General features: G+C 33.7%; 1 protein-coding gene across 6 annotated transcripts in view; it reads right to left on the bottom strand.

Annotated features, from left to right (window-relative positions):
• Positions 1–9,234: 9,234 nt before the first annotated feature.
• The window catches only part of SNRPN (small nuclear ribonucleoprotein polypeptide N), a 31,144-nt gene continuing 18,270 nt past the window's right edge, over positions 9,235–22,108 (bottom strand). For 3 of the 6 annotated variants that reach the window (XM_054513372.2, XM_064570031.1, XM_064570032.1), the window contains 4 exons: positions 13,289–21,786; positions 12,730–12,842; positions 11,389–11,545; positions 9,235–10,383 (listed from right to left, as the gene is read on the bottom strand). The gene's annotated coding sequence lies outside the window, so the exon portion shown is untranslated. The remainder of the gene's footprint in view (positions 10,384–11,388; positions 11,546–12,729; positions 12,843–13,288; positions 21,787–22,108) is intronic. The other 3 variants (XM_064570030.1, XM_064570033.1, XM_064570034.1) reach the window with 2 other exon arrangements.

The following is a 22,108-nucleotide window of genomic DNA, read 5'->3' as shown; positions in this document are numbered from 1 at the left end:
CACGGAATCTGCTTCTTGCTCTCCCCCTCTGCTACTCCGTCTTTCTCTCTGTGTCAAATAAATAAATAAAATATTTTAAAAATAACTATTTCTATAAAAATCAGTCATGGTATTCATAAAATGAAAGGATGTAAAATATGATACCAAGTATCTCAAAACTGGAGTGGACAGGAGTAAACAATGAGTTCAACAATAAGCAACCATCAGCATAATGTAGACTGCTATATGCAAAAGATGGAGTATATAAACCGAACGGTAATCACAATTAAAAATGCATTAATAGATATGAAAAACAAAGAGTAAAGAACCCAAGTATATAGTAAAGAAAACAAAAATCTAGGGGTACATGGGTGGCTCAGTAGGTTAAACATCTGCCTTTGGCTCAGGTCATGATCCCAGGGTCCTGGGATCGAGCCCCACATTGGGCTCCCTGCTCAGCAGGCAGTCTGCTTCTCCTTCTCCCTCTGCCTGCCTCTCCCCCTGCTTGTGCTCTCTCTGTCAAATGAATAAATAAAATCTTAAAAAATAAATTGAAAGATCAGAAAACAACCTACAGAAACTATTAAAATCCTAGAGGAGAATACAAGCGATAACCTTTGTGACATTGGCCATAGTAATTTCTTACTAGATAGATAGGTCTCCTGAGGCAAGGGAAACAAAAGTAAAAATAAATTACTGGTACTACATCACAGAGAAGGAAAAAAAAAAATCAAGAAAACTGAAAGGCAGCCAACAGAATGGGAGAAAATATTTGCAAATGACATATCTGATAAAAGGCTAGTATCCAAAATACATAAAGATCTTATAAAACTCAACAACCAAAAACTGAATAATCCAATTAAAACACATTTTTCCAAAGAAGATATGCAGATGGCCAACAGACACATGAAAAGATGCTCAACATCACTCAAAATCAAGGAAATACAAATCAAAACTACAATGAGATACCACCTCACACCAATCAGAATGGCTAATAATACAACACAAGCAACAGCAGATGTTGGCGAGGATGGCAAGTATAAGGGGAACGCTCTTATACTGTTGGTTGGAATACAAATTGGTATAGCCATTTTGGAAGACAGTATGGAAGTTCCTCAGAAACTTAAAAAAAAAATAGAACTTTGTTACAATCTAGCAATTGCACTACTGGGTACTTATCTGAGAATACAAAAATACTAATTCAAAGGGATAAACGCACCCCAATTTTTATATAAGCATTATCTAAAACAGCCAAAATATGGAAACAACGCAAGTGTCCATTGATGGATGGATAAAGGAGAAGTGGTATATATACACAACAGAATATTACTCAACCCTGAAAAAGAAGAAAATCTTGGCATCTGCAACATGGATAGAGCTAGAGTATTATACTAAGTGAAATAAGTCAGAGAAAGAAATACCGTATGATTTCATTAGTATGTGGAATTTAAGAAAAGAAAAAAAAACGAGCATATGGGAAAAAAAGAGGCAAACAAAGAAACAGACTCCTAACTATAGATAACAAATTGATGGTTACCAGAGGGGAGGTGGATGGGATAATGGGTAAAATAGGTGATGGGGATTAAGGAGGGTACTTGAGATGAGCACTAGGTGTTGTATGCAAGTCTTAAATCAGTAAATTGTACACCAGAAATTAATATTAAGACAGTATTTTAACTAACTGGAATTTATTTGGAACCTCAAAAAAAGAAAAAAAACCACCACCACAAAATAAGTAACAAAATGCAATAAATACATATCACTAAGTACTTTGAATGGAAATGGACAAAATGCTCCAAAAGACATAGGGTATAAGATTAGATGAAAAATCAAAACCCAGCATTCCCTGACTGGCTCAGATGGTAGAGCATATGACTCTTCATCTTGGGGTCATGAGTTCAAGTTCCATGCTGGGCATAGACTTTACTTAAAAATATATAAAATATTAAAAAAAAAAAGAACAGGACCCATCTATATGCTACCTACAAGAGATTCATTTCAGACTGAAGTCATCCACAGATTGAAAGTGAGGTGGTGGAGAAACATTTATCATGCAAACTGGCTTAGCCAGAATAGCAATACTCATAGTGAACAAAACGGACTTTAAAACAAAGTCTGTAAAAGGAGATAGACATTTGGTCCTAGATGGCCTAGGAGTATGAAACCTTAGTTTTGTCTGCTCCCAGGAATTCAGCTAGCTAGCTATCAAATCATTCTGAACACCCGTGAATTCAACCAGAGATCTAAGAACAGAATAGCTTCAACTCTACAATAAAAAAGTAACCACTTTCTTCAAGGTGAGAGGTGTGGAGAAGTGAATCCCAGGAGATATATGGGAAGCTAAATCATGGGGGGAGGGAGCCTACATAAGCTGGCTACCAGAAAGTGATAAAGCAGCAGAGCACAAAATCAGGCACTCAGTTGGCAAAGCCAGGTGAAATCCTAGGCAGGACAGTGTGGACTCAGGACTCAGGGGTCACAAGAAGACCGGGTACCTAAGTGAAACAGAGTTTCCAGGCATCTGAATAGGGGAACCAGCTACAATCAGGGACCCCAGGAGTGGGCTTTCAGCTCAGGGTTGCCATATACATTGAACCATAGCACAGGGTGGGGACTGCTCCCCGAGCAGGGGCCCAGCAAGGGCAAAATTAGCAAGACCCCCTTCTTCCCCAGGGAGGAGCAGTGCATATACATAAATTTCTTTACAATTTTAGGATGAAGTTTCTTCTAACAAACAGACCAAAATACTCCCAGAATCTAGTTTATGGCTCTGTTCTCTTCACCTGTCTGATCATATTTTTTATTCCTTTGTTTTGTTAAAGCCTTTATTGATTTTCATTTTTAGTTACATTCTGTCATTTCAATTTATTTTATTTTTGTATATATATTTTTCTTTCTTTATAATTTGAGATGTAGTTTTTTCTAACAAAGTGACCAAAATACACTGAGGATATAATATATTGCTCTGTTCTGTTCACCTGACTATACTCCTTTTCTCTTTAAATTTTCATTTTTACAGTAAATTCTATCCTTTCATTGTATTTTATTTTTGTAATACACTAATCAGAAGAGACCCAAAACCAAAAAACTATTAATAAGAAAATTTTTTAAAAAGAGAATATAATCAGACAGGTGAACACAGAGCAATACACCAGATCCTGTGTATATTTTGATTTGTTTGTTAGAAAACAAGATCCCAAAATTGTAAAGAAAAAATAATGGAATAATATAGTCTTGGTTTCAGGTCTCTTCTGATTTGTTTAGTGTATACTTTGATGGGGTTGTTGTTACCATTTTATATTTTGTTCTCTCGTTCATCTAGTCTTCTCTGGACAGAATGACAAGATGTAAAAACTTGCCTCAAAAAATAGAACAAGAGGTAGCACTGACTCCCACAGACCCAATCACTATGGATAAGTAAGATATCGAAACTAGAGGTAACAGTAATGATTATCAAGATAGTAGCTGGGCTTGAAAAAAGCACAGAAGACACTAGAGAATCCTTTTCTGGAGAAATAAAAGAACTAAAATCTAATCAGGTCAAAATCAAAAATGGAGGCTCTAATGCCTAGCATAAATGAGGCAGAAGAGAGAATTAGTGATATAGAAGACAAAATGATGGACAATAAAGAAGCTGAGAAAGAGAGAAACAACTACTAGATCACAAGGGGAGAATGTGAGAAATAAGTGATGCCATAAAGAGAAACAATGTTAGAATAAATGGGATCCCAGAAGAAGAGGAAGGGGGAGGAGCAGAAGGTATAATGGAGAAAATTAGAGAATTTCTCTAACCTGGGGAAGGAAAAAAAAAAACATTCACATCCAGAATCACAGAGAAACCCCCTCAAAATCAATAAAAATAGGTTAACACCTTGACATGTAATAGTGAAGCTTGCAAATCTCAGAGACAAAGAGAAAATCCTGAAAGCAGCTTGGGACATGAGGTCCATAACATAGAAGGACAGAAACCTTAAGACTGTCAGCAGGCCTATCCACAGAGACTGGCAGGCCAGAAAGGACTGGTATGATATATTCAAGGTGCTAAATGAGAAAATTTATGTGGTCAAGAATACATTAGCAGCCTGGGATATCATTCAAAATAGAAGGAGAGATAAAAAGCTTCCAGGACAAACAGAAACTAAAAGAATATGTGATCACTAAACAAGCCCTACAAGAAATATTAAAAGGGATCCTTTAAGCGAAGAGCACAAAAGTAACATAGACTAGAAAGGAACAGAGAAAATATACAGAAATGGTGACTGTATAGGTAATATAATGGCAGAAATTCATATCTCTCAGTAGTTACTCTGAATGTAAATGGGCTAACTGCCCAAACCAAAACACACAAGGTATCAGATTGGATAAAAAACAAGACCCCAATGATATCCTCTCTACAACAGACTCATTTTAGACCCAAAGACACGTCCAGTTGAAAGTCAGGGGGTGGAAAACATTTATCATGCTAATGGACATCAAAAGGAAGCAGGGGTAGAAATCCTTATATCAGACAAATTAGATTTTAAACCAAACAATGTAGTAAGAGATGAGGAAGGACACAATACCATAATAAAGGAATCTATAAAACAAGAAGATCTAATAATTGTAAATATTTATGCCCCTAACATGGGAGCAACCAAATACAGAAACCAATTAATAACAAAATTAAAGAAACACATGGATAATAATGCAATAAAATGGACAGATCATCTACGCAGAAGATCAACAAGGAAACAAAGGCTTTGAATGACACATTGGACCAGAGGACCTTCACAGATATTCAGAGCATTCCATCCTAAAGCAGCAGAACACATTCTTCTCAAATGCACATGGAACATTCTCCAGAATAGATCACATCATGGGTCACATATCAGGTCTCAACAGGTACCAAAAGATGGGGATCATTCCCTGCCTATTTTCAGACCACAATGCTTTGAAACTGGAACTCAATCACAAGAGAAAATTTGGAAAGAACTCAAATACATGGAGGTTAAAAACCATCCTACCAGGAAATGGATGGGTCAACCAGGAAATTAAAGAAGAATTAAAAAAAAAATCACGGAAAACAAATGAAAATGAAAACACTGCAGCAAAGGCGGTCCTAAGTGGGAAGTATATAACAAAGAAGCATTTCTCAAGAAACAAGAAAGGTCTCAGATACACAGTGTAACCCTACACCTAATGGAGCTGGAGAAGGAACAGCAAATTAAGCCTAAACCTAGCAGAAGAGAATTTAAAAAGATTAGAGCAGAAATCAATGAAATAGAAACCAAAAGAACAGTAGAACAGATCAAAGAAACTAGGAACTGGTTCTTTGAAAGAATCAGTAAGATCAATAAACCCCTGGCCAGACTCATCAAAAGGAAAAGAGAAATGACCCAGATAAAAAAATAATGAAAGAGGAGAGATCACAACCAACACCACAGAAATACAAACAACAAGAACATATTATGAGCAACCATATGCCAACAAATTAGGTAATCAGGAAGAAATGGATGCATTCCTAGAAATGTATAAACTACCAAAACTGAAACAGGAAGAAATAAAAAACCTGAACAGACCAAAACCAGCATAACAATTGAAGAAGTAATCAAAAATCTCCGAACAAACAAGAGTCCAAGGCCAGATGACTTCCCAGGGGAATTTTACCAAACATTTAAAAAAGAAATAATACCTATTCTTCTGAAGGTGTTTCAAAAAATTGAAATGGAGGGCATCTTCCAAACTCATTCTATGAGGCCAGCATTACCTTGAATCCAAAATCAAACAAAGACCCCAACAAAAAGGAGAATTATAGACCAATATCCCTGATAACACGGATGCAAAAATTCTCACCAAAACACTAGCCAGTAGGACCCAACAGTACATTAAAGGATCATTCACCATGACCAAGTGGGATTTATTCCTGGGCTGCAAGGGGGGTTCAACATCAGCAAAATCAATGTGATACAATACATAAATGAAAAAAAAAATATGATCCTCTCAACAGATGCAGAAAAAGCATCTGAGGGCGCCTGGGTGGCTCAGTCATTAAGCATCTGCCTTTGGCTCAGGTCATGATCTCAGGGTCCTAGGATCGAGCCCCGCATTGGGCTCCCTGCTCGGCAGGAAGCCTGCTTCTCCCTCTCCCACTCCCCCTGCTTGTGTTCCTTCTCTCGCTGTGTTTCTCTCTGTCAAATAAATAAATAAAATCTTTAAAAAAAAAAAGTTGACAAATACAGCGTGCTTTCATGATTTAACTCTCCACAGTGTAGGGACAGAGGGAACATACCTTAGTATCATAAAAGCCATATAAAAAAAGCCCACAGCAAATATCACTCTCAATGGGGTTTTTGAAAAACTGAGAGCTTTTCTCCTTAGGTCAGGAGCACAGTGGCTATCACCACTCTTGTTCAACATCGTACTTGGAAGTCCTAGCCTCAGCAATCAGACAACAAAAAGAAATAAAAGGCATCCGAATGAGCACAAAAGACTCATCTCAATCTTCACAGATGACATGACACTCTAGCGGAAAACCCAAAAGACCCCATCCCAAAACTGCTAAAACTCATACACGAATTCAGCGAAGTGGCAAGATACAAAATCAATGCACATATATCAGTTGCATTTCTATACACAAACAATGAGACTGAAGAAAGAAATTAAGGAACTGATCCCACTTACAATTGCACCAAAACCCATAAGATACCTAGGAATAAACCTAAACCAGAGGTAAACGATCTGTACTCTAAGAAAATATAGAACAGTTATGAAAGAAATTGAGGAAGACACAAGGAAATGGAAAAATGTCCCATGCGCATGGAATGGAAGAACAAATATTGTTAAAATTAGATTGCTCTAGGTAGCATAGACATTTTAACAATATTTGTTCTTCCATTCCATGCGCATGGGACATTGCTCTAAACATTCAATGCAATCCCTATTAAAATACCATCAACTTTTTTCACAGACCTGGAACAAACAATCCTAAAATTTGTATGGAACCAGAAAAGACCCCAGATAGCCAAAGGAATGCTGAATAAGAAAACCAAAGCTAGTGGCATCACAATTCTAGTCTTCAAGCTCTATTACAAAGCTGTCATCAAGCCAGTGTGGTAGTGGCACAGAAACAGACACATAGATCAAGTAAGACAAAGTCATAGTGGGATACAAACCGTAAGAGACTCTTAACTCTAGGAAACGAGTTGCTGAAGGGGAGTTGGGTGTGGGATGGGGTAACTGGGTGATGTAATGAGAGCACTGGGTGTTACATGCAACTGATGGAAATCACTAAACTCTACTTCTGAAACTAAAAAAAAAGTCTGTTTTGTCAAAAAAATTACAATTTATGAAACACCACTGTGTATTAATTATTGCAAACAACAATACGGTCTAAAATTTACAGATAAAAGTATTAACAGTATTTGTAGTATCTTCCCCTAAAGATACTTATTATGTAACGCTACGTAATCAAAGTAACATTGCTAGTCACAAGGTACACAACAGTATGTGATCTCTAGTGATGAATTCAGAAAGGAGTACCATTTCTGTAGTAATCTTATGCACAACCTAAATTTCAATGACAAAAATCAAACAAACCCATAGGGAGTAACATTAATAGTTAGGTATTTTGTAGACTGTTCAAAAACATCAAAATTGTGGAAAATCAAAGAACACTGGGCAAATGCCCCAAGCAGAAGGACATTAAGGAGACTATGACAACTAGGTGCAAAGTAGGATTCCACTTTCAATCATGGATCATAAAAAGATCAGTTAACAGGACTATATCAATTTCCTGGCTTAGATAACTGTGTACTACAAATGAGCGATGTTAATATAAGAAGAAGGTAGAGAACAATATACATTTTTGTAAGCCAAGAGTTATTTCAAAATAAAAATTAAAAAATTATTGCTAATACTTATTGTTTCCAGCCTATAAAAAATAATACTCCAAACATTTTGGTAGAGCAGGTACACCAAATACAAAAACCTGACAAAAACAGAACAATATAAGCTGTTTATTTAGGATTATATTTTCAGAAATTGCAAATAAAATTTAACAATTATAATAGGGAAATGTTTATGAATATATATACACAAACAGACATGCACATTCACACATACACAAAATATAGTTCAAGAATGTTCGTTTTAGGGCGCCTGGGTGGCTCAGTTGGTTAAGCGACTGCCTTCGGCTCAGGTCATGATCCTGGAGTCCCGGGATGGAGTCCCATATCGGGCTCCTTGCTCAGCAGGGGGTCTGCTTCTCCCTCTGACCCTCCCCCCTCTCATGTGCTCTCTCTCTCTCTCATTCTCTCTCTCAAATAAATAAATAAAATCTTTCAAAAAAAAAAAAGAATGTTCGTTTTTAGGAAAAGTTAGTTTTTAGCCTAACCAATAATTATAATGGCAACTAAGATCACCTATAATACATGATAAATACAAATCATTTTATTAAACTGTCAACAAATTTTGCCAAAAATGCCCAATAAAGATAGGAAAGTTACCTAAAATGACCCTTAACTAAACGAACCTTAAACTAATAGGATTAATATTCACTGTCAAATAAGCAAGGGCCATTTCTTCTTCCATATATTCTGTAAGAACAATGAATTAAAAAAGAAAAACAAAATTTTGGAATTTTAATGAAATGCCACTGAAAAGTAAACAAAAATATCTCTTATATATAAGTAAGAAAATAAAGTAGTTGTACAATCCCCATCACTACATTAACAAAACTATGAAATGACCGGGACTGAATAAAAAAATTACACCAGCAGTTTTCCAACATAACAATTTGATTAAAAATAGAATGACGTACCTTGCAGTTGGATAGGATGACTCAATTTTAAAGAGATCTATTCTCTCCTAATTAATCTATTAAATTTGGTGCAAATGAAATTAAAACTGCATTTTTTTCCAACTTGCAAAATAATTTTAAGCATCAATTGAGAGAAAAAAATGTGACTATAGACAGGGGATATTCTGAAAAAAAGAAGAGAAATGAGACAGATCTCAATGGAATAGGCTAAAAATCATCAATAACTTTAAAGTATCAATAGACAGTAAGGCAAACAGAGAAATGCAGTTGATTATATGTGGGAATTTCTAAATAACCTTAAGTCAAGGTAAATAATTTGAGTAGATAATGCTTTAAAACCACAGTAATGATTGATGGAAAAAATAAAATGACAGATTGACAAAAAAAAATGGAAGAAAATACAAAGAATGCATGAGAGTGATACACACGTTTTTGAATAAAAACACAAAACTCAAAAGTCATAAAGCAGAACATTATATTTGAATACACAATTTCTGTACAACCAAAAAGTAAAACATCACAGTAAAACGGTGGTGAGAACACATGGTATTTCATTAGCAATGCATGGCAAATGTTTAACATCCTTAGTCATAAATAATCTTTTAGAAACCAGTAACAAAAACACTAATACTCTGAGGGAAATGAAAAAAAAAAATTAAAACCCACAGAGGAAAATGAAGTAAGTGACTAGTAAGGTTTAAGGACATATGAAGATGACTGAACTGAACAGTAAGGGAAGGAAAGCAATTTTTTTGTAATACCACATTTTCAAAGATTAAAACATTGAAATGTAATATTTCTACTGTTCAAGAAAACAGAAGTCTCATAAACATACAGTGGGTTTCAAGATTGATGAGGACAATCTATACCATTTGGGGAAAATTTCCACTGTTGACTCAGAATATAAATTTTGGATATACTTAATTCCAAGAAGGTGGAAATACTAAGACTGTTTTCAACAAATTAGCCAGAGAAATTAAAAATTATTTCTATATAAAGCATGTAACTGCTTAGAAAATTTGTAGCTAATGTATGTGTCCAAAGGACTACTAGCATAACCATTTGTTCATCAATATAGCCCAAAAAGATACGCACAAAACTCCATTAACAGTAGATAATGTTGGGAAGTAGAATTAGGAGGGGAAAAAAGCATTTAAGTAAAAAATACTATCCTTCACAAATTTCTGTGCCTTTTGAAATATGGAAAAAGGTAATTTTTTTATCAATCAATTTTAAATTTACCCTGTAGTATATGAAAATTATAAATATATGCACTTTATACTTATGAGAACACTGAAATGAAGCCTTGCAATCACAGCATCCTGTGTAATAACATTTCTGTGTAATAACATCTCCCGCATTCAATCTCCTGAGATTTAGTCCAGTGTCAATAATGAAAACAGTCAACATGCCTGGTTACAATTCCCTCCAATGACACTCTTTAGGTAACTTTCAAACTTGAGCTTTCTCAGTCCAGTTTTTCTGATCTGTGAGGAATAGCCACTCCAACACATGAAAGAGAAGTCTCCATAACATTATGAAGACTGTCTTTTGGATTTGAAGATGGTGACAGAAGCAATAGCATCAGTTTTCTGTTAAGTCATCACCTGAGAGGATACATTAGGAAATGGGTAAAAGTTAGAAACAACACTTTTACACAATTATCAGTAGGAGCTAATAAAATTATGTACAATGAAATGCAACAGCCATTTAATTGTAAAGAAATAACAGATGGATCAGAATTACTTTTTGAATTTCTAGTAAGGCTAGAGATGGTAACTACACTTATTGTGTTGACCATTGCATAATGCACAGAATTTCGATTCACTATCACTATTCACTATTGATACACCTGAAGCTAATGTACCACTGCATGTTAATTTTAATAAAACCCAGTTCTTTCTTCTCATACCTTGATAATTCTCATGTCTCTGTTCAACTATGTATTTGAATGGTTGCTTGTATCTCTAGATTGCTTATTCACATACAGAAATATTTCATGTAATCTATATGCATTTCTGTACAAGGAACAGGACAGCAATGCCAAAAAGTTCCAAAAAAATAACAAAAGGACCTCAGTCCATTTGATGAGAAAAATGGTAACTATACTAAAGATATAGATGCTACAGTGGAACTTCAGAATAGATTTAGATCTTAACCCATTATTCCAGCTGGCTACCACAAAATTGTTGAGTAGGCACTTCCCCCAAGAAGTCCTTAATCTTCTATTTAGTAATGATTAATCCTAAGCAAAAAAAAAACTTTATTATTAAAGTCTTCACCTTTAAGGTTATTCTGGGATTAACAGGTAGGCAGCCAAGGCTCTCTGAAAAACAATGTCTAAGGAATTTGTCTGCATTCACGCTTGGCCTTATATCCCATAAATTAACCTTCTAAAGGAGTAGAGTGGGAAAAGAAAGAAAAATGAGAATTTATTTATTTATTTGAGAGAGAGAGACAGCTCATGAGAGGGGGGAGGGTCAGAGGGAGAAGCAGAATCCCCGCTGAGCAGGAAGCCCTATGTGGGACTTGATCCTGGGACTCCAGGATCATGGCCTGAGCCGAAGGCAGTCGCTTAACCAACTGAGCCACCCAGGCACCCCAGCTCTTACCTGTTCTTACAATAATTTCGCCAAGGGGTATTCCTGGGACCAGATATCAGAGGTGAAGAACACTTGAATAAATAATACTGTCAATGAGAGGTCTGGTGATACCAATTCTTGCAATTACAAAGAAGGCAGAAGTGTGTTTTCATGGAACTATCATCTCCTGATAGGAAGAAAAAAGAAACATAGTAAGGTAAGATATACACCATTGTCCTAGAATAGCTAAAGCAGCAGGTAAGTAGAAGCTCATCTTGAACTTTGTTATAAATTTCTTTTAATGCTTAGAAACAATACCTCATTAATCAATCCCATAGCTGATGTAACTCTCCAACATCAGCCATTACTTTACCAATACTTTTAAGTTTTTATTTAAATTCCAGTTAGTAACATACAGTGTACTACTTGTTTCAGATGTACCATTTAGTGATTCAACGCTTCCATACAACACCCCTTGCTCATCACAAGTGCCCTCCATAATCCCCATCACCTTTTCATCCATTCCTCCTACCTACTTCCCCTGGTAACCATCAGTTTGTTCTCTTTACTTAAGACTGTTTCTTGATTTGCCTCTGTCTCTTTCTTCCCTTTGCTAGTTGGTTTTGTTTCTTAAATTCCACATGAGTGAGATCATATGGTATTTGTCTTTATTGACAAATATATGACTGCAATCCACCTCACTGCACATGGCAAGGTCTCATTCTTATTTTATGGCTGATTAACATTCCATTGTTTATTTAACACTTCTTCCTTATCCATTCATCAGCTGATGGACACGAGCTATTTTCATAGTTTGGCTGCTGTAGATAATGCTGCTATAAACACTGGGGTGCATGTATCCTTCTGGATTAGTATTTTTGTATTCTCTACATAAATGCCTCATGGTTCAATTGTTGAATCATATTTTTAACTTTCTGAGGAAGCTCCACACACTTTTCCACAGTGGCTGCACCGGTTTGCATTCCCACCAACAGTCCAACCCACAAACAGTCCAAGAGGGTTCCCCTTTTTGTTCAGTTTCCATGAACTTCTCCCTTTATCACACTATAAAATTTACTTGCAAAAATTCTTTCTGCCCAGCTAATGAACAATTGATCACTTATTTATAACATTACTTATGTTATGATATTTGATTATAAATAAGGTAATTAACTGGAAGAATACACAAATAATCTCCTACATTCTACATATACTCCACATCTCTATTTCAGTAAAATTATCTTTGGAAAGCATTAATTTTCTAATTCTCAGACATGGTTGAATATTCCAAAGTCTGCACCAGTGACATTTTCCTGAGCCTAGACAAAGACTTGTCCTAAAACAGCACTTCTTGATCCAGTACCTTCTTACCTGTAGTTCCCAGATAAGACTTTTAAATTAAGGAAGTCCAATAGCATGAGGAATGTTCCTGATGTCAGCTGTCCTCAGGTTACCTATTAATCTCTTCTTTTCATCATGTACATCTGATAATTAAGTATACATGTAGCCAGTTACAAATGAGACACCAGGACACACAAGTTAGGATGACTTCAGAATCATGAATAGCGAATGGAGATAAACCAGCAGTTAACAGCACAGTTAACTTTTTAAAAATTTTCTTACCTTATCAGTGAACATTTAACACAAATTTATTGAAATGCTTCTCATTTCTGAATATTAAAAAACGTAAAGACCTACTTGAAATCCTTCTGACAGACTCAACTACCATATAAGTAAAGAATCCATTCTCCAATTACTCCCATTAATTAAGAGTAACTTATTATAATACTCTCCCTCAAACAACGTGATATAGTCAGTAACCACAAATATGGCAATGCATTATGAAAATTTACCCTTTACAGAAAGTTTCAATGACTTATTTTAATCATTCATGTGATTGTAAACCCAAATATAATTGTTTAGCACCTACCTCAAATCCCATCTTCTCCCATACTCTTTTCTTGGATCCCTCAGTACTGTTTCAGTGTGTATAACTCTCTGCTGTACTAGAGTTTCTAAATCACACGTTCTTCGTGATCACTGACAAACTATTCCGAATGGCCGCTGGGAATACAAAATTGGATATAACAGCCCAATACTCCCAAGATGTCAACAGGCAAGAATACAGAGATGCACAACTTGGTTGTATCTTTAAAATTCCCTTTTGTTGTTTTAATGTTCCTTTTGAAATATCTTTAAAATTTCAATGCAGAAAGCAGATGCAGTCCTTCCAGTCCCAACTCTCTACACAGTAATGTTAAAGTTTTGCTGTATGATCTTCCAGACAACTTTCTATTCAGCAATTCATATATTCATTTCAGATTGTCATGTAGCAATATACAGATAACTAACAATGTTTTACCATTTAACTTACACATGTACAAAAATCTTAAGAATGCTAAAATAACCAGTATAATAACACTGATGAGTAAGCATTACTTAACTCTATAATCATGTCAGGATAATTAAATTCCTCAGGAATAGTAAATATTACCATTTCCATTAGAACAACGATAGACATATGGACACAACTCTGTAAACACACTATTAGTTGATATTTGTTCAAAAAATGAAATAATTTAAAATACCCACTTAAAACACCCTTTCACATCAGAATGTCTTCCAGTGTTTAAATTATATTCATATGATGAAAGATACAACCATTATGATCTTTTATGGATATATATTTCAGATGCTCAATTATTTGATCAGGAATCAATATTATTTGATACTCAATATATAACATACTTTCTTCATTGTAAATTTGAGACTTGGAATAGATAAAATCCCAGCAGCAAGTTATACCACTTCAAATGTTTACACACTTGAATTTCAACTATTATTGCCAAACTGCTGTTCAAAAAATATACTAATTTATATCTTTGTTTATACTTTTTATTTCTTTCTAAGCAATTTTCATAATTTATTACAGGCTACTAAGATGGAACACTTTTGACATTTGTTTGACTACTGCATAACATACAAATATAATTACACACTGGACATTTTCAAAAAGCTCTTAGAATAATAAAATAAATATTCATAATCACAGAAATTCTATTTTCATTTAGATGTATATATACATGGTAACAGAAAACAAACACATATGGAGCTACTTAACAATTTTATATTAAAAATAACATACATTTAGATATACCAAGAAGTGGGATTATAAAATGTTTAAGCTTAGATTTGAAATACTATTTCCATAATTTTCAAAAAAATAAAATGCAAAGCAATAAGCTAATAAATGAGAATGAGAATACCATCAGATTTATGCTCCTAAAACTAATTTTACTGTATACAGGTGCTTAACATTTATATTATATAAGTATACGCATATACACATATAAATTTGCTATAAGTACATCTTCATAACATAGTAAAATAACAAATACAAGTATCTTTTAACAATGAACATATCTGTGGTTTTAAACAATTCCCTTTCTCATGTCTTCCTTCTTCTTTCAAGGATAAAATACATCCTGGGTATTTTCATTCATTTTGTAAGTATAAAATATAATCTTTTCTTCTACATGAGAACGTAACAATCTGTAGAAAAAGGAAGTGATCGGTCTATCCCTCTGCCCAAAAACCCACCTAACAAACATCAAAATGGTACATAACACTAAAAGAACAATTATTAATTACTTATTACACTGACAAAATATTTAGAAAAAACAATTTATGGTATTTGACAAAGAAATATTTATAAATGTGTATGTTGTGAAATTTTGTGCATCTGGAAAAATTAGGTATTTATAAATATATTCATCTGTTATTTACAAAGTTGTCTTGAATGTTGTCATGCTGTCCAGTTAAATACGAAACTGAATAGCTTGAGGAGGGAGAACAAAATTTCTTATATAACATATTTCCTATGATTAAAACACATAATGCCCTTTCAGCAATACAGCTGTAAAATACTGACTTAGGATTTTTAATGTATAAGAGTGTATAATAAATACAAGAACTAAACAGTGATTAAAATGTAAAATTTTCTTTTAGAGTATGCAAGAGTGGAAGTACACCCTTTTAACGTTCTCCCCCTAACAACTCAATAAACAGATACCAAAATATGTATAGTTCAAGAAACCTAAAATTGTTATCAATTGCAATGCTATTACAATACTTGATAATAATGACTATGATAAAGTTTACAATGAATTATTTACAAAATTATACTTTGTGAGACTCTACACATCTAGAAAGACTAGATGTTAAAAATTAAAAAAACTGCATCTATTATTTACAAAGTTGTCTTGAATATTGTCATGCAACCAAAGGAACACATACAGAACTGTATATTGTTCCAAGAGGTAGTATAAAATCTCTTTAAGAAAGTCATTTATATCTCCAATGTAAACAAAAACCATAAAAATAAATATGAGGGAGGGATGAATAGGTGGAGCACAGAGAATTTTTAGGATAATTAAAATAGTCTGTATAATACCATGATGGATACAGGTCATTATACATCTGTCCAAACTTAACAAAATGTACAACACCAAGAGTTAACCAAAACAAACCATGGACTTTGGGTTATAATGCTATGTCAATGAAAATTCATCAGTAGTAACAAATGTACCAGTCTGATAAGGGATGTTGATAATGGGGGTGATTATCCATGTACAGAGTGGATAATGATGGGGATTATATATGTGTTGGGCAGGAGCTATATGGCAAATCTCTGTACCTTGCCCTCAATTTTGCTGTGAACCTAAATCTGCTCTAAAAAATAGTCTTAACATAAAAATAAAAGATATACACACACACACACATACATATATATATATATCAGGAAGTTCCTAATGAAATACATTATGATACATTCAGAAATACCAAATGAATTTACATGGTACAAGTTTTTTAATATATAATTTGTACTTATTCACTGGCGTACTATTATACTATGAGAATGGGGTAATGCACAGTCTTTTCTATTTCTCCTCTTAACAACCAAATTAATATAAATGTTGCACAGCTCCAAGAGCCTGCATATCAATGATTAATTTCTCTGCCATGCTGATTTTAAAATACAATAATCCTAACACATTTACAATGAAAACATTTATATTATACTGTGACACTCAATACATCTAAAAATTTAAATGTTTAAAAATAAATATTTCACTTGCCCATTATTTACAAAGTTGTCATACTGCCATATAACAGATGAACATAGAGTTTTGTAATTTAGATTCTGTAAAATGTTCTTTAGAAAAGTGAATTTCATCAACGTAAGTATATCTGAGAAAATAAGATATACCTAATGTCCCTTAAGTAGGCAGAAATATGTTTATATAAAATGGGTACAATTTAATTATTGCAGTCTAATTTTTCTTCTAAATGAAATTGTGAGACAAAACTTTTAACCACTCTATTCTCCCTGACTATATACATGTGTGTGTGTATAAACACACATAAATGTTAACAAAAATATAGCTCAGAATCTTTTAACTCAATTTTCAAGTCATTTGTCTTTAACAACCCCAGCAATCCATATAATCCTATACAAAGGTGAACAGTATCAAAATACTGTTTCTACCCTCTATCATGTTCAACAACTCTATATATTTCCTAAGTCAAATGTTATAATTACAAATACCACTGTTTAACAAACCACAAAGAGCCACCCATATAGAATTCTCAGAATAATTTGCAAATATTAAACATGTCAAACTTATAGTTTATCAATAGCATGACTGCAACATATACATATTCACAATTTCTTTAAACCAAAAAGAATAGTTAAGAAGCAAAAGAATCATACATTATAGATGAGACTGGAAAACATCCACCCCTCCCTCCATCCATAGCCCTCACAACAAACCACTGAACATGCAGAGAAACTAATTACTATATTGATTTTAAAAAGTATGATACTTAAAAGTATGTCTGTCAGCAATGGCTATATATCTAGAAATAACAAGTGTTTTATAAATAATTACATACACAGCATTCTAGAAATTATACTAACAATAGAAGCTTATTTTACCATTTCACATCTACAAGCATTTAAAAAAAGTTTATGTGCTCTAATTTTAGGTGAAATATATTCAAATACATAACAGAAATGTCTGTACATCTAACAAGTTATGTTATAAAAACAAAGATCTGATCACATGTGCACAACTACCTAGTAACAACCCCACACACACCAAGTGAAAACAGGAGTGGTCTTGTAACACTCCTATTGGTAATATATTAATTTTTGCCATAGTTGTCCAATGTTAATAGATTTACTCTGTGTGTGTATGCATGCTGTGTGTGTGTGTGTGTGTGTGTGTATGTGTGGAGGGGGTATTTCTACATACCTAGGAAATTAAGATGTTATATAAGCCAGTGAAAGGCTTCCCTGCTCTGTTCTCAACACTTAACATCAAAAATTTATATCGAAATAAGAAATTATTCAAGTTTCTTATTTAAAAATATGAATGGCAATAATTCCTGTACTTTAACAAAAATGTCTAACTAAAAAAAATCTCAATAAAACAAAGGGAGAGAAAGAAAGAGGCAAACCAAGAAACAGACTCTTAACTATAAAAGAAACTGAGGGTTACCAGAGGGGAGGTGGGTGGGGACATAGATTAACCAAGTGATGGATATTAAGGAGTGCTCTTGTGATGAGTACTATGTGTTGTATGGAAGTGCCGAATCACTATATTGTACACCTGAAACTATTATTACACTGTATGTTAACTAACTGAAATTTAAATAAAACCTTAAAAAAAGACACAAAAATTAAAAAAAAAATCAAAATCAAGCCTAACTCATGAAGATGCTCACTCTATCTATACTCAATGTTTCCACCTTTAACGTTTCATATGAAAATATATTTCCAAAATTGATAGAAATTATATATCCAAGTGTTTTCTAAAATGACACTGTTCTATATCCAAAAAAATAATAATAATCTCCATCGCCAAATACATCCCAAATAGACATGGTATAGTGATTCAGCTTGCCAAAATAAAATGTTTTTACATTGTCTCTCAAATTGCTATTCAAAAAATACGTGCCTATCAGCAAATCCTATGCAGATGTTCTGAAACAAAAACTAACATTGGTCTATAACTTAAGTAGCAATCTAACAATATCATCAGCAACTAAAGCTCAAACTGAAACTCCCTGTATCATGAACCACAAAAGGACACAAAGAACAAACTAAAACCCAGTGATACTTATTGCCAACAGTGTTTCTTTGCTATGAATTTTAATAAACACTTATTTTATAGCCATGTATACAATACACCTGCGTGTATATATACAGGTGTACATGAAAGCGACCCCTATAAAATCAAGGATTAAAAGTTTAAAGCAAAAACTATTATATATCCTAACTATTTTACACAGAATGACCTAATCTGGTTTCTCTTCAGATCGCATAAATCTTTCTCGCCTTTTACACAGAACAATCTAACAAAATACCCTGAACTTCAGCAGCCCAATTATTTACTAAGAGATAATCCGACAACTGTTTTGGTAATTTTTCACTCTATACATAATTAATATATTTACAAAACATGCTGATATAATAGTTCCTTGGCTTTAAGAAAACATAATAACTGTGTCTATTATATACACATTATATAAAACATTTCTTGAATTAGCCCATCCTTTAGTAACCATAGGTTTGACAGACAATTTTGAACTACCTCCATAAAAACTTATAGTCACCTACACCTATACAATTAGATGTATTTTAAAACAAGAACAATTCAGTTATCATTAAATGTCAAATTCCACTGACATGAAAACTCTTCTAACCTGTTATGTTTAACCACATGTAGAATTTATCTAGTAACTGTATTTTGTTTGTATACAAACATCTGAAAACCATGAACAGAGGCAGACCAATAGTTACAATGACATTTCCACCATGATGAATCTTATATAAAACAATGAGAGATTATACTAGACACAACATATTTACCACAACCTAAAAATTGAGCCTAGAGATCTGATGAACATACACAGAGAGGCTAGATATATTATCACTTTTGGGAAATAAAAAAGTCTATCCTAATAAGGTGATACATATTTACAGTGATGCCTATCCATGTAGAGAATCTGATGTTAAACAACAACAAAAAAAGTTACATTATATATAACATTGTAACAGTATCTACTGAAAAGGAATTAATCTTGAGAGGCAATTCAACAATTCCACTGATTAAAACAATAACAAAAACCCACACCTGTTTAACATTACATTAATAAAATATATGTAGATTCCCAACATCTGAACATGGAGTAAAGCCTGGCTGTTCAAGAACTATCTCTGTACATATGCATACACATATAGTCCTCAAAAATTCCCTATTCTCCAACTTCTAAATTCTTTTATCTGTCTAATACAAACAAGGCCATCTAGAAACTCCTCTCAGTAACCAACAAAATTATATTCTGACAATTAAAATGCCCTAAATGTTGGCCATCACCATGCTTTATAAGATGTTTTAACACAGTACTTTTTTCTATTATATCCAGAGAAATAAAAAAGCACATCAAATCCTAGCCCAAACATGCACAGAGGCTGGCCTCTTATGCAGCAATTCCATCATGAGAATTATATCTCATACCATACAAATATTAACATAAATAACATTTACAGAGTAACATCTACATCCACATATAGCAGCCTTAACAAAATTTCTTATGTGACAACTGCACACAGAACAATCTCCAACCCCTCCAAAAAGCCACAGCAATAATCCAGTCAAATGATTTTAAATGTCCATCATTCAGAGGTAACTTCTATTTTCATAGTCACGTATTAAAAATATTTCTTCTGCATATGTTAGCAACGGCTTTCTTAGCAATCACAATGACTTACGGTCACAAAGCAGTTATATTTGGTTATTTCGTATACAATATTCTCAAAATGCACATAAATAACTAGTGCCTTACTTTCTTTCCTGATTAATACAGTAAACACTCCCCATGCCCATTTCCTCTTTACTATCCATAAGCACTCAAACAATAAATACAGAATTGAAGGTATCTTTACAAAATGGCCCATTCTTTTCTAAAATATTTTCCAGGATGCAGTTTTACCAAACATGTTTTTAGAAACTTCCCTACAAAACCAGCTCTATTATCACAGCAACCATTTTTAAAAGTATCTAAAAACAATAGATTTGTTTATAAATGTAGGCCTCTGTGCTTAAGCATTCGATTCCCAAAAAGATTAATAAAATACAATAAAAAACTATTACATGTTGAATTTCATTTTCTTCACCTCCAAACATCCAATGAACAGTTCATGCATATTCATCATTTACTGAGTATTTTATATTTCCATTTCAGTATCATTACCCAATCACAATTTTCTTACATATTTAAATAAATTCTTAAGCTATATATGTCCAGTAAATTAGTTAATAGATTAGGTTCCTAGCTGTTTTAAAATGGCAGGTAGGGGAAGAGGAAAAAAAAGAAAACTAATATTTGTGTTTACCACATAGGCAATAAATGTCACATATGCAGGGCTCTTACTGGTAAATATTTTGATGGCAAGTTGATAACTATAGAAAGAAAAATATTGAGACTTTTTTTTCCAAATGCAAAGACTGCCAATGAAATATAAATATTTGAAAGGAAGATGAATTTCAGGACAGTATATATCTCTATTTATTTTGTCAGTGATTTTTTGCAGTTGGTGAAGCTTCTAGATGAATTCAGGATGTGTTGTCCTTCCCCTTCTTTCCACATATTCCTAGAAGGCTGGCTTATATTTCCTTGAGATTGTCCACACTAGACCAATACTACAAGTGCCATCCACCTGAAATAATTTTCAATTCAGTAGATACCTTCACACACTTGCATTTTTGGGAATAATTTGGAATGAGGGATGCTGTGCTGATCATGTTGGTCAATGAAATAGAGTATAAGAGCTAGAGTGTCTCTACAGGAGGGTCCTGGTCAATGACCCCTTAAATCATCGTCAGGTTTAGACTTCTACAGCAGTCCGTAAGTCAAATTGCAAAGGATTCTCCAGAAGAATTTGAAAACTACAATTTTATCAATGCAGAGGCAATCAGGCTATCCTTTCCTGTTCATGTTAATGGAAAAAAGGTTTGCACATTATCCTGTATCATCCTGGATTTTAATCACATTTTTTCTTGCTGTACAAATTTCTCCAGATTCTTATCAGGAGCATCTTATTCAGGGGATAAAAGTAAAGGAACATCACAAAATTTATAAATCCAAATGTTCAGTGACTAGAAAACTTCCAGTTTTGTCAGTGGCAAAGATGCTCTACATATTATCAATTTATATAATCTTTGTCCTCTTCTCTGATTATTGCTTATTTCTAATGCTCTTGAAACATGTCAACTGCAGATTTTTGAAGCAACGTAACGAGGTTTGTCATATCTTTCCAAAAGACTGCTCTGGCAGACAGATGAAACAGAGAATCTGAAGCTAGAAGGGGACCAGTTAGAAGTTTTAATACAGTTAAAAGACAGCAATAACAACAAAACTAATGTAGAAAGGCAGCTCCAGAACAACCATCTAATGGAGTTTGTTGTACAGCATCTACTGTCCAATAAATTTTCTAAGTTTCTGGATGAAATACCTGTCCATGTTTCTTACGCTCCGTTCATGTCCATGAATGACAGCCACTTCCTGGCCTAGCTGGCATAGCCTCTTTACATCTATGTAAAACTGATAACTAAATGTGTCAATGATTTTTAAAGGATGCTTGTAAGTTATTTTTAGACATTTCACTTTACTTGGCTGTATT

Source organism: Mirounga angustirostris, unplaced genomic scaffold, assembly GCF_029215605.1.
Source record: "Mirounga angustirostris isolate CCGP_5_RB_7025 unplaced genomic scaffold, mMirAng1.0.hap1 SCAF_9, whole genome shotgun sequence".
Classification (NCBI taxonomy): Eukaryota; Metazoa; Chordata; class Mammalia; order Carnivora; family Phocidae; genus Mirounga; species Mirounga angustirostris.
The sequence above is the reverse complement of the archived record's forward strand: the minus strand, read 5'-3'. Positions and strand labels throughout refer to the sequence as shown.